The sequence below is a fragment of the Mirounga angustirostris genome, unplaced genomic scaffold, assembly GCF_029215605.1.
Source record: "Mirounga angustirostris isolate CCGP_5_RB_7025 unplaced genomic scaffold, mMirAng1.0.hap1 SCAF_15, whole genome shotgun sequence".
Classification (NCBI taxonomy): Eukaryota; Metazoa; Chordata; class Mammalia; order Carnivora; family Phocidae; genus Mirounga; species Mirounga angustirostris.
In genome coordinates this window covers 48449744-48463418 of record NW_026991723.1, presented here as the reverse complement: position 1 = coordinate 48463418, position 13675 = coordinate 48449744, and the positions used below count along the sequence as shown (strand labels likewise).

Below are 13675 nucleotides of genomic sequence, written 5' to 3'. Positions count from 1 at the left end.
TAATCAGGTAACTTCAGTAATAGCAGATGAAAGCAAGCATCATTTTAAAAGTCCTTAAGATAGGGGCACCTGGGTGGCTCAGTCAGTTAAGCGTCTGTCTTCAGCTCAGGTCATGATCCCAGGGTCCTGGGATTGAGCCTGGTGTCGGACTCCCTGCTCAGCGGGGAGCCTGCTTCTCCCTCTCTCTCTGAGCCTCGCTTGCTCTTGCTTGTGCTCACTCACTCTAGCTCTGTCTCAAAGAAATTTAAAAAAAAAAAACTTAAAAAAAAGTCCTTAAGATAAATTAAAAGTGTAGGTACCTAGTACTTCTTTTATTTATTTATTTTGGAATCTCTGTACCCAATGTAGGGCTCAAACTCACAACCCCGACATCAAGTTGCATGCTCTGCCAACTGAGCCAGCCAGGCACCCTAGGTGCACTTGTTGAATAAAATTCTTTTTCCCACCATCTTGCTTTAGGTTCGTGGGTACTTGAGATGATAAAATGGTAGTAAGTTAAAAAGATTATTTTTGGGGGCACCTGGGTGGGCTCAGTCGTTAAGCGTCTGCCTTTGGCTCAGGTCATGATCCCAGGGTCCTGGGATCGAGCCCCCGCATCGGGCTCCCTGCTCCGCGGGAAGCCTGCTTCTCCCTCTCCCACTCTCCCTGCTTGTGTTCCCTCTCTCGCTGTTTCTCTCTCTGTTAAAAAATAAATAAAATCTTAAAAAAAAAAAAAAAAAAGTTATTTTTGTGTTTAGGTTTTTCCTGTTTCATGGGGGAAATTGTGTCCAGAGTTAGCAGCAGTGGTCAGATGGACTAAGTTGTGGAGTATATGATTTGCATATTACCTTTTTAATATACTTTTTAGTCAGTGGTAAGAGAGCAGCCTCTGTGCTTCTCGAGGTCATTGTGATGGTGCATTTACTGTGATGCTGATGAGGACAGGGACACATCACTTTTGTGTGCTAATGAGTCATTGAGCAAAATCTTTTAAGCATTTGCTTCTTAATTAAAGTGTTTGTGTGAATTTTAAATTTGGAGGATCACAATAGTTAATCTTTTCAACTTTCAAACTAGGTTATTTTGTCAGAGATGTTTATGTGTGATATGAATGTGCCAATCATGGGAGCCAGACCATTTTGTATTTCTTTTTAGAAGCCATCTGTTAATTGGCAGGCAAATTGCCCTGTGGTCTCAGAGTGGTTTGCTGTAACATAGCTGTCCCTCAGCAAAAACAAAATGGATATTTATTTCTGTCTGGATACCTCTTGGACTTAATTTGTAGCCATGGTTCCCATCTGACCTGCAGCTTTTAAACTTTCACCTTGTACTACTGGCTTCCTCTATAGGATGTTTTCTCCTTACTGGTTCAGAGAGGGCTTTCTTGAGGTCCTTGAAGCTGTGTCTGTAGTATTTAAATAAGTTTCCTTTATAGTCAGCATTTATACCCTAACCTGACCAAACACAATTGGTCTGTTTGGGGATTTCTCCTAAGTATAAAAATCAGTCCTTTTATGTGACTATTGCCGGGGGTGGGGGTGGAAAGTGGGGAACAACCATGTTCCTCATATCCTCTTGAAAAGGTAATGCCTTTCTTTATTAAATATAAACTAAACAAAATGTGCTGCACAAAAGGAAAATCACATGTTATTTATACGTAAATCTTTGTGTCAGTTGGGGACAGTGGATGTCCTTTGGAATTTTACTACCTTTGTCTTTGCTAAAAATATCTCTAATTTAATTATGGTCTTTTTTTTTTTTTTTTGAAATAAAATGAACTAAAGTGAAAAGTTGTCCCCAAGTGAAAGCCTTGTTACATATATTGAGTATACTTTATCAATGATACAGATAAGAAGGTGAAATGATACATGGTTTGCTTTATTTGAAACTTTTTTTTTTTCCAGACGATGATGTGATGCTATCCATGGTCTCCCCCCGCCCCCCCGCTTTTTTTAAGTAGGCCCCACACCCAGTGTGGAGCCCAGCACGGGGTTTGAACTCATGACCCTGAGATCAAGACCTGAGCTAAGATCAAGAGTCTGACGCTTAACTGACTAAGCCAGCCACATGCCCCCCAGGGTCCCCTTCTTAAATGACCCAGCCTTCCCCTCTTATTCTTTTTCTTTTTTGACTTGGTATCACCATTTGTATGTGTAGGACTAAGGCATGTACGTGCATTCAGAAATCATGCATAACCTTGTGTTAGCTGCACAAAATGTCAAAATAAGATTTAACACTTTGTGTTTGTTTATGGTATTATTAACACTTTCCACCCATAAGAGCAACTTAACTGGGGGTGGGTCGGGGGGAGGATTCAGGTATATTAATTTTTACAGCTTTGTAAAGGAGGTTTTGGAAAATCATAAGTCTTCCCTGGGTAGTCAAGTTGGGTTTTGCTGTTTGATGGCTGGAGTTACCCATATCTGTTAGCTGCATAATAAATGAATGTTAGAGAGGCTGTTGGGTTGGTGCTCTATGTTAATTGCTGAGTATTAAGGTTCAGAAGGTTCCTTGTCTTTTGTTAGTGTTAGGAAGGTAAGAAGGTACATGGAAGTACAGAGCTACTGGGGTAGGAGGGTTTGCCTTTGATTCCATTCCTGGCCCTTATTATGGAAGGCCCACCGAAGGAAAAGAATAATGGTCCAAAAGTTCAATTTTGGGTGTTGTAGGTGGTCCAAAAGTTCAATTTTGGGTCCAGTTAATCATGCTTATTCTAAGGTCAGAGTAGAGGCTCAGAGAAGGGTAGCATGAGTAAAAGGTTTTGTGGACTAGGAGAATAAGGAATAGATAGGAAGGTTAGCCATTTCAGATTTGTAGGGACTTGTGAAAGAGGTCATGGGTTTTTATCCTGTAATTTTTGTTTTTTAGAGATCTCTGGGGATTTGAATGAAAGGCATTTGGGTCAGATCCCCTTTCTGGCTTATCAAAATTTCTTCCTCAATGGTCTTCTTGGTCTTAGATCTGTATGTCCTGATTGTTCTAGGCTTCCAAAGTTAACCTCCCTAGAGTTCTCTCTCATCTTTTAACTTCATTGTCCCTCCCTGCTTGGTGCATGCTGCAGTATGACCACTAGTGACCTTCATGTGGGGCACCCCTGTTCTTACAGTCGGCTTCCTTCTATACAGACCACGTGCTGTTCATTCAGCATTCAGCATGCCTTTGGTCCAACCATCTCCTCTGTCTTTCTCTACACATTAGCTCTTCTCCGTATGCCTATTTCCTTATTTCTGTGTCAAGAAACTCCTAAGTTTCTTCTGTGTTTCAGCCAACTAAATATATCTTTTGCAAGTTTGTGCTGGTTGAGCATGAAACTCCAGTGATTAACTATAGATGTTCCACATTCATTAGGTGCCTGCATCTCCCTATTTACTGTCATGCTTTAAATTTTTGAGCAAAGATCTAAAGAGGGCAGAGAGCATGTGGTATTGATCCCACCTGCTTTTCTTCAGCTAGGAAACCACACTGTGCGTATAAAAGCATTTCAATGCAATCTGCTGACGAGAGAAGTGTCTTGTGTGGGAGACAATTTTGGCAGTAGCAAACATGTTTGGCTTTAGCCATAAGAATTGCTTTCTGAGTTTCTGGAAAAAGAGTATGCAAATCAAGTCCTGTTTTAAATGAATCTTTTTATAATGTGGCTATCTCTAATCTGTTTTGTAATGATGGATTTGTTTTGAGGATTTAAATGGTTTGTGCACCTGCAGCATGCCATTCCTTTTTTTTTTTTCTAGTTTTTTTTTTTCTTTCTTTCGTACATAGTGTCTTGATGGATTAGGAAAGAATGGTGAAGTTCCAATCAATCGATTACATGACAACAAGGAAATAATTGCAGGTGTGTTTGGAGATTATGAATATCCTGGTTGAAAACATGTGACCTTTGGATATACGGGACTCTGCTTCAGTGTAATTCCCAAACTTGGCCAAAGGCAGTGAAGTATATGCCGGGAAGACCAACTTTGGAAAGGTCAACCCTGGCTTTGGAGAAACCTAACTACCATTAACCAGCTAACTGTGTGCCTTTGAGCAAGTTAATTAGCATATCTGGGCCTCCAAATTTATAAATGTGAAATTGGTACAGATCTATCTACACAGAGCTTTATCGTGAGAATTAAATATGAGTATGTGTATTGGAAGACTTATAAGTTGCTTGATGCCAGTTTATAATTAGGCAGTGGTACTGTTTGTTTCTAGAAAGCTTAGATAAAAGCAGTCATGGACCAGTAGGAACAGACTTTTCCCATAGACTTACTGAGCTTTTTGTATTGGAAGGCTTTGGCTGGTGAGCTTTTAACTTTTGGATGAGTTGTTTTCTTTTTTTTTTTGTAACACAAACTGTTATGTGTTCAAGAAGAAAATTTATCTCTTAACAAGATTTCTTTTTTAATCAGGTGGAAGTGGTGGGATTTGTAGACTAATATTTCCCATTGTTCTGGACAAAACAGGGAGCTCATCATAGTGGTTTGTGAGATTCTTTGACACAGTTTCAAAGGCCACTGAGCTAGTTCTAGTGTTTAAGGATATTTAAATTTTTTTTCTTGCAATATCTAAATAAAAAATAATGTCTTACAAAGAGAAAAACACATTAAGAAGCTGTATTGGTTTTTGATGGACTGCTCACCAGTGTGTGTGCATATGAGTGTGTGTGTACATGTGTGCATAGATTGACACCAGTTGGTAGTGCAAGCAACAGCAGATGCCCTTTTTACTACTGCAGTTGTTAACTGATTTCTCTCTTGACCACAACAATATTTTGAGATATACAGTTCTTTTGCCCTCATCTCAAATAATATTTACATGAACAACTCCATTGCCTTTTAGGAAAGCATAAGATAAAGCAAATAACTCGTGTGTGTGTGTGTGTGTGTGTGTGTGTGTAGAATTATAAGAAATTTGTATAGAGGCACCTGGGTGGCTCAGTTGGTTAAGCATCTGACTCTTGATCTCAGCTCCGGTCTTGATCTCAGGGTCATGAGTTCAAGCCCTGTGTTGGGCTCCATGCTTGATGTGGGCCTACTTAAACAAACAAACAAACAAACACGAAAAAAAGAAATTTGTATAGAGTTAATCAATAAAGAAATGAGAATGTGGAGGCAGACCTAGATCTGCTGAAAGTAGTTTTGCCTTAGCTCAGAGTTGTTGTTGTTGTTTTTTTTTTTTTAACAAAGTTGCTAGGTGTTTTTTTGTTTTTGTTTTTGTTTTTGTTTTTTTGAACTGTAGTGTCTGACTTTCTAGCCACCTGCCAGTATTTTAGCTTTTGCTCTCATTATGGGGGCAGTTCCAATATTTAAGGTAGCACTGCTGGTTTTTCTTTGAGGGCAACTACCTAAGTTAGTAAGTAATGAGAGCTGGCTTTTATTTTAACTGTGGTGTTGCGATGCTACAATGGGTCACTGTCTCTGGCCAGAGAACCTCCAACGTGAAGTCTTATTCTAAGATGTATTTGCTGGAACAATTGGTTTATTTTCCTCACTTTGGATAAAGATCATATTTCCTAATTTTCCTGGTCTTGGATGCAAGACATCTTAGTACCCATGTGCAGTACTCACGAATTTAATATGCTGTTGCTGTTCTCCATAGCCTAAGACCGAATTGTGTGGGAGTTCTTAATGTTGTCTGAAATTGTGATGTATTAAGAATCCACAGTTTGACCAACTTAAGCAAGGTCATGCTGCATTGCCAGCAGATTCATAATTACTGGGATTGGAACCATAGGAAAATAGAGCTCTACCAGTTCCATAATCAGAGGACAGATATGGCCATTAAAATTAACTTGAAAGGAAAGTGCCTTGGTGCTGAGGATGTTAACAGCTCCCTTTAGAATTAGGCTGCTTAGGTAATATTTACCAAATGATCACTATTTACAACTTTGATTTCAGCAGAAAAGTTACAATTTAAACTCTTCTCTATTATCTCAGTATATCTGTGAAGTCCTAAAACCTTTTTTAAAATATTGGGGCATTTTAGTCTTAGGCCAGCTTTATTAACATTTGGGTGGAAGATAAGTCTTCGAGTGAGCCATCTGTTTTCTGTATTATGTGAGCGTCTAGGTTGAATTCTCCTTCCTTGTGCTAATCCCTGGTAATGTCCTTTGGGAAGCTGGTAAAAATGCTCTGAGCTTTCAGGGAGGCTGGCTTGTTTTGTGGTAATAGGATCTCACTAGTCCTCTGCCTCACAATTTGATCTTCCTCATTAGAGGGCAGCTAGGAGGACCTGTTTAGTTTGACCTGAGTTAGTTGAGTGTTTAAATGAAAGGTCTTGGGCGCCTGGGTGGCTCAGTTGGTTAAGCGACTGCCTTCGGCTCAGGTCATGATCCTGGAGTCCCTGGATCGAGTCCCGCATCGGGCTCCCTGCTCAGCGGGGGGTCTGCTTCTCCCTCTGACCCTTCCCCTCTCATGCTTTCTCTCTCTCAAATAAATAAATAAATCTTAAAAAAAAAAATAAATGAAAGGTCTTGCTGCAACTGGCGTGCTGCATCTGAGGAGACTCAGGCTAAGTCAGGAATTAAAATTTGGAGAGAAAACGTGACTGGAGAGGATTGCATCCCTCTGTTCTCCTCTGAGATTCTCTCAAACCTTTCCCCTGATGTGTGTGGTATCCACACGATTTTGTTACACATCGGATCCGAGATACGAAGAGAGCTCCTTTGGAAAGTCTGGTGCTCCCCGCTTTGGTGCCAGAGTTGCAGTGCACAGCCTGTCTGAACAGACACACACAACCGATGCCCAAGAACAGGAAGTGCATCTGAAGAAGCACAACACATTTGGAACTCTATCGTGTTTTGGGGAGGAGGAAAGAAGGGTGTTAACAATGAGAGAAAGGGACAGGTCTGTCTTTAAAACCAGAAGTTGCACCCCCGCCCCTACCCCCGGAGTAAACTTGTTTTCTTAATTCACATTATTTGCTTTTTTTGTTAGGAGATGAAGTTTTGTACCGGGCAACGTTTGGAGACAGTGACTCTTTTAAATTTTTTTTTTTTTTTTTTTTTAAGTATTACAGCATTAGACCCGAGATTGCAAATAGTCTTGCTTGTCAGAGAGGACCATAGTGACCTGTTTCTGCTGTGGGATTTAGAAAAGATTCATGCTGCTTTTGTCCTTTTTTATTTCATAAAACATTGCTGCTGCTCTAAATGAAATAATAGATACACATCAATCAGCATAGTCACCTTTTATTGTTGATTCAACTACCAGGTTTTTACAGAATTCACTCTGCATTTTATTTGACTTGTACATGAATAGTCTCGGCAGACTTAATTATATTAGTGAAAAAGCACTTTCAACAAAATTATATGCTGACATCCTATAATTCATACTTACAGATTTGTGAAACAGATTTATGTAAATCTATCAAATTACTCTAGGTGACATTATTTTTTAAAATTGAGATTTCATTTAAATGGTATTTGTCGAAATTTTTCATGAAAAATTTTACATGAACTATTTTAAAAAATACATCTCACATCACTCCCTTATAAGGACAGAACACTGTAACATTTGAACACCTTTGTTCTGTAATCCTTCTGGAACAATGTAGGGACATGGGGAGCAGGGTATCTCTCCTCTACACCGTAATTTCTTGAAAGGCAGATGGCTGTTCCTTTGTTCATTAGCTCATTTGTTCATTCAATGAACGTGTAGTTAATAATCTGCTAGGGTTTTCTATGCCAGGAACTATGCTCAGTTTGCCCTTGCTCAACAGTTTAAAGTGGGGTGGGGAGATGGTAATCCAAGTTGACTCACTACCCATGTGTAGTAAGATAAAGGTATATAATATAAGGGCTGTGGAAGGACTGAGGCACATTGAACAGTGTATACTGGGAGTGGGACAAGTTGTGTCAGGGAAAGGGTCTTAGAGAAAGTCTCAAAGGGTATGTGGGAATTGGCCGGTTGGAGATGTGTATTCCAGGCCCAGGGAACTGAATGTGCATTTTAGGGTATGTGTGGAGGAATAGTGGAAGTAAGCAAGAAGCCGATGACCACCTTGGAAACCAGAACATAACCTTGGAAACCAGAGCATAACTGGAAGATCATCTGGGCAACATCGTGATGGAGGACAGCTGGTTTAGGAGTTCACAGGAGTCTAGGGAAAGGGTGACTGATGGTTTAGGGTATTGTAGCAATAATCCAGTTTAGAATAATACATGAGGATCTGTGCTAATGCAAAGGGGGGTGGGGAGGAGGGGCAGATTTAGCTGTTAGAACTGGCAGGATAGGATACCCCTATGGGATACCCCTTGCACTGAAGTCCGTCTTACAAAGCTTTCCTGTTAGACTGTGAGTTACTCCTTCAAGTCTTGGATCACATGTTACCTTCTGGATGAGGCCCACCCTATATAAATAGCAGCCCTGACCCCTCTCCCCCACTCTCTCCTCTCTGCTTCTTTTATCTCTTTAGTCCTTATATTCTTCTAATACACTGTGGAGCTTGTTCTTTTGTCTCCCTCTAGCTGATGTAGGGGTTTTTGTTTTTGTTTTCAAAGATTTTATTTATTTATTTTAAAGAGAGAGCATGAGCGAGCATGCCAGCAAGTGGGGGGGGGGAGGGGCAGAGGGAGAGGGAGAAAGAACCTCAAGCTGTCTCCCTGCTGAGCATAGAGCCTGCCGAGGGGCTTGCTCTCAGGACTCTGAGATCACCCCGAGATCATGACCTGAGCAGAAACCCAAGAGTTCAACGCTTAACCGACAGCCACCCCAGAGCCCTAGAATATAGGTTTTTATGAAGAGGAACGTTTTGTCCTTGGGGACTAGCAGAAAGTAGACCTTCTACAATTGCTGAACAAATGAATGCTAAGTGTTGGGTGAGAAATACGTGGGATGGCTTTTTGTAATACAGAATTTTACTTTCCACAGTTCCATGTTGAGAAGGGTCTCACTTAATATTAGTTGGATAAAATTAACGTACCAGGTTTATGATCAAGAATTATGGAGGTATATTACCTTTACCTTTAAACCTGAGGGGATAATTTGATATTCTGCACATTGGTAGTAATTTGAAATAGAAAAGACTAAATAAAGTGACCTTTGAATTAAATGGGTCCAGAAGATTGTGTATTTTTAATTAAAATATGCAATTAAATTTTTAATTAAAGTATGCTAATAAAAGCAATGTAGATGGCAGGGGAATGGCTGCTGCTTTGAATTACGCACCGTTTGGGATAAACTGGAGTTTACTGTGTGTCCCACCAGCACTTTGTTACTGTAAGGACTCTTCCTGCTTTCCTCTTCCCTGACCCCCGCCTGTGGAGTGCTTCAGCTCTGTGCTTTAGATCACTTGACTGTGGTTCTAAGGAGCCTGCTCCTCACTGTTCTTCTCATGCCAGGAGCAGTCTGTACGTCATTTTTCTACCTCTTGTGAAGAAGGAATCTTCTGTGGCATATATATTAGATTAAACAGGATGATGCAAAACAGAAGGCATTACCACACGCAGAGTATAGAATACATGTGCTGAAGTGTGGCATTGATCTGGAGTCTTCAGTGCCTGTGTGGAGGTCTTAGGCTATATGACTGTTCATGTGGTTTTCTCCTGGTGGGATTCTAGAATCCTTGCCATGGCCGTTGGACCAAGGCTTGGATTAATGGTTCCAAAAATCCCTATGAGCCTTGAGACCACAGGTTGCTTATAAGGATAGCTGGGTCAAGTGATGTTGACGTTATTCTTGATGTCCAGTTAACCAGAAGGAATCTTTTGGCTTTTAAAGATAGGATTTATTTGTCTTGAAGGTTTTTTTGGAAGGGGCTTAGCTTTGTCATTTTGTTCAGTTTTCTTTTAATCACGTTGGGCTTCTTTATACTTGAATTTAAATGTAGAGCTTTATAAATTTTTTTTAAAGAAAGGATTCTTGGTTTTGAGATTATCAATATGCACATTCTAAATTCAGAATGATTTGAAAACTAGATTTGGATGGTATGGATGGATGATGCTTGGTTTCCAAGCCTTCCCTGGTGGTTTATGACTGTTACTAGCTGATGAATACAAGAGTGGGAAACAGCGGATCCTGGCTAAATAATCTTTATTGATTTTGACTTGATACTGCTTTTATTTTTTAAAAATCTGCACTCGGGATAACCTGAAGTGAAGTGGTCACTATATAAGATACAATTTACTTTGTCATAGGAATGAGTAATAATATTGAAATTCATATATACAGAAACTGATATTTGCACATGAAGTACAGGAATTTGAGACAGTGGACAACTGTCTCAAAACAGTTTGTGGTAGAACCCTCTTTGAAAATGCCTGGTTATATTATACTTCAAGCATATTGAAGATGGTCTGGGTTCATATATTAACTAGCTGTGAATTGAGTGCAGAAGAGCTTAGCATTTGAGAGTCCTGGATTCAAATCTTGTCTACTACTTCCTACCTGCTTTTTTGATTTGAGGTTGCTGATTGACCTTGCCCAGCTTCAAAAATCATATCTCCCTTTCAGGAGAGGAAAATGAGTATCTCACATGATACATGTGAGGCTAAAATTAAACAGTGAAACACCACACAGCTGGAAGGTGAGAATGGGGGGGAGAGCCTTGCCTATCTTGGTATCCTCTGTGAAACCTTTATATATTGTAAGTATTCAGTAACACCTTAAAGTGAAAATCACTCAAGTTCCTAACTCCCTTGTACTTCCAGTGCCAACATGCTAATTCATCTACTATAGTGGATTTAGAAATGCAGCCCTTTTGCAGCAAATATCTCCTTTCGTATTATCTTCCTTAGATTAATAGTAAAATTTTGCTTACCTCAAACACGTTCTAATTGATGGGTGGTGATTTTCGTAATAATGCCACTAAGCAAATTAGAAACTTTGTGGAGGAGAGGTCATTTAGGGATAAAATGTTGTCTGAGTGTAGTCAATTTACAGGTAGTAGAAACGTGGCTGACTCATTACAGCTAGCCATGGTTGCTATGGGGGAGGGTCAGGTCAAAGACCCATTTAGTGGATGGACCATCTGATGTGATGTTGATGATAATGCCTTTGGTTAAATACATAACACCACTGTGTTTCTCATTCACTCATTTAGCAAGCTTTTGAGTGCCTACTGTGTGCTTAGGAGTAAGCCCTCAGAGGCCAGCCTGGCAGACAGCTAAGCAGGGACTGACAGGGCAGGCTTTCTCCTTTACCTGGTGACCCAACTCCAGCAGGCACTACTGTGCCTGAGAGTGACCTCCTCAGGCCAGTAAACAGTTTCTCTGAAGTGCTGGGTAACTTGAAGGTTTTGGAGGGAAGACATCACTTGTATCTGAAAATGCATCTGTAAAAAAGACAGTCTTCCTGCAGGATGTCTTCACATGCCCAGACCCTTAGCATGTGGCCCCTCTCAAGGGTCCCAGATGCCAGATTTGCAGCCCCAGATTATCTCTCACCATTGAAACTGTGATTTTCAACCTTGGCTGCATGTTAGAATCAGCATAATTTGAAAAACCTGGTACAATGCTTCATAATAGACCAATAAAATAAAAATCTTTGGGACTAGGACTCAGGCAATAGTTTTTTTGTTTTTTTTTTTAAAGTTTTGTAGATGATTCCAGTGTATGACCGAGGTTGAAAAAGCACCTTGATTAATTAGAAGCTGCTAAAATGCAGGTGTGAGGATAGTGCCATATAGGAGAAATAGACTCTTAATGTGGTTATAATTGATGATTTGATATATTTTATTATAGAATAGCAGTGTGACAAAACTACACAATGTTCGGCTTGCCTTTCCTTTCCCCATTATATTTGTAGCATCTTCCTGATTTTATTTATTTATTAAAAGATTTTATTGAGGGGCGCCTGGGTGGCTCAGTTGGTTAAGCGACTGCCTTTGGCTCAGGTCATGATCCCGGAGTCCTGGGATCGAGTCCCACATCGGGCTCCCGGCTCAGCGGGGAGCCTGCTTCTCCCTCTGACCCTATCCTCTCTCATGCTGTTTCTCTCTCTCTCTCAAATAAATAAAATCTTTAAAAAAAAAAAAAAAAGATTTTATTGAGAGAGCGAGCGAGCATGCAGGTGGGTGTTGGAAGGGCTGAGGGAGAGAGAATTTGGAGCAGAGCCCAACGAGGGGCTTGATCCCACAACCCTGAGATCACTACCGCAGCCGAAATCAAGAGTCGGATGCTTAACCGGTTAATGGACTGAGCCATCCAAGGGCCTCATGATTTAATTTTAAATGAATACATGGAACCTCATTAACATATAGTGGATATGTTAATTTTTTTATTTTATCTTTTGACTAAAATGGTTTACTTTCATCAGTAGTGAATGTTCTCATCACTGCCTCAGCAACCTTGTTGGGTAGAAATTACTCTCATTTTAGAAATAAGGAAGATAGGGCTCAGAGAAGTTGAGCAGCTTCTTCAAAGTCAGAGAGCTGGTAAACAGCAGAGGCAGGATTAGAACTCTTGTGTGTCCATCATAAACTGCTGCCTTGAGCAGCTTTTATGTTTAGCCCATATGAATCCTGCTCAAAGACAATAGAACTGCAGCACATTTTGTAAGAGGGCACTATGCGTGCGATAGACCCATGGGAAATGTCGAATTAGTAAAAAGCTGAATGCTTAAAATATAGTGGCTTCCCATGGAACTTTTTAAAAATAGAACCATGAGTAAAACAAAATTTCTGATTAGTGTGAGAAAAAATAATGAACCGAATTAGTTTTAGCTCTTCTGTCACCCTCTTTTTTTAAAAACAGGAAAAAAAATACCTAATTTGATAAGAGGGCATAAGTTGGCAATGATTACCCAATTTTTTTTTTTTTTTTGAGGTAAGTTGACATACTAGTTTTGGGTGTTGTACAACACTCAAATTCTGATAATGGCCCCAAAATACAACCACAAGTTTTCATGGTTATTTGGTGTACTGTATTTAGTGTTCTCTCTCTCTCTCTCTCTCTCCCTCTTTCTCTTCTTGTGTAGTTAATAGGGAACCACATTAGGGTAACCAGTGTGGCTATCCTAAATACCTGTATTCATAACCACATGCACCTTCTCTCATCAAGGAGAAAAATCCCTCAGTTTGCTATGAAATTGATGAAAAAATATATTTAATAAAAAGTATTTGGACCTTTACTGAGCATCTCCTGGGAAACCCTTAATTAGTTTGGTTTGACTTTTAGTAGACTAAACCTGTCTTATGTCCATTTTTGTTACTTATTCTCCTTTAGTGTTTCTTAGCTTCTGAAACTGAGAAACTTCCTCTTAGTTGAAAAATTGACCTTTCGGATTGGCTTTACTTATGTGTGCATTCCATTGATTACAATCCCTTGAATACCTTCCATTTTGTTTGAGAGCTGGGATATCATTGAGCCAGGGGTTAGAGTGCTCAGATGATAGGGAAAAACAACACAATACTCCTTGTTAAGCAACTCTTCAGAAATTGTGTTTTATTATTTTTGTTTATACTCTTTCTTCCTTTCCTGCATGTTCTCATTGGCTTGGATGTTCTCGGTGTAAATCTTTGTGTTCACATTTCCCTGTATCCTTATGTAGGTCATCAAACCTTTTTTAGAAAATTGGATTCAATTTATTTGAAGAGGCTCTCCTATAAAATAAATGTACATGTATACATGCACATGTGAACACACAGTTCTTCACCTTTTAAATGGAAATAATTGTACTTGGTAAAGGCTGTAAGTTTGTCAGGTTACAATGTACAGAATGCTGACAGATTCTTGGTTGATGCTTGACGCCTTCCCCTTTTATGGGTAAAGAAAATGAAA

The 13675-nt window shown here is 39.8% G+C and overlaps 1 protein-coding gene across 3 annotated transcripts in view; it reads left to right on the top strand.

Annotated features, from left to right (window-relative positions):
- Window positions 1–13675, top strand: part of ELAVL2 (ELAV like RNA binding protein 2) — a 140550-nt gene that overhangs the window by 86620 nt on the left and 40255 nt on the right. The window lies entirely within an intron of this gene.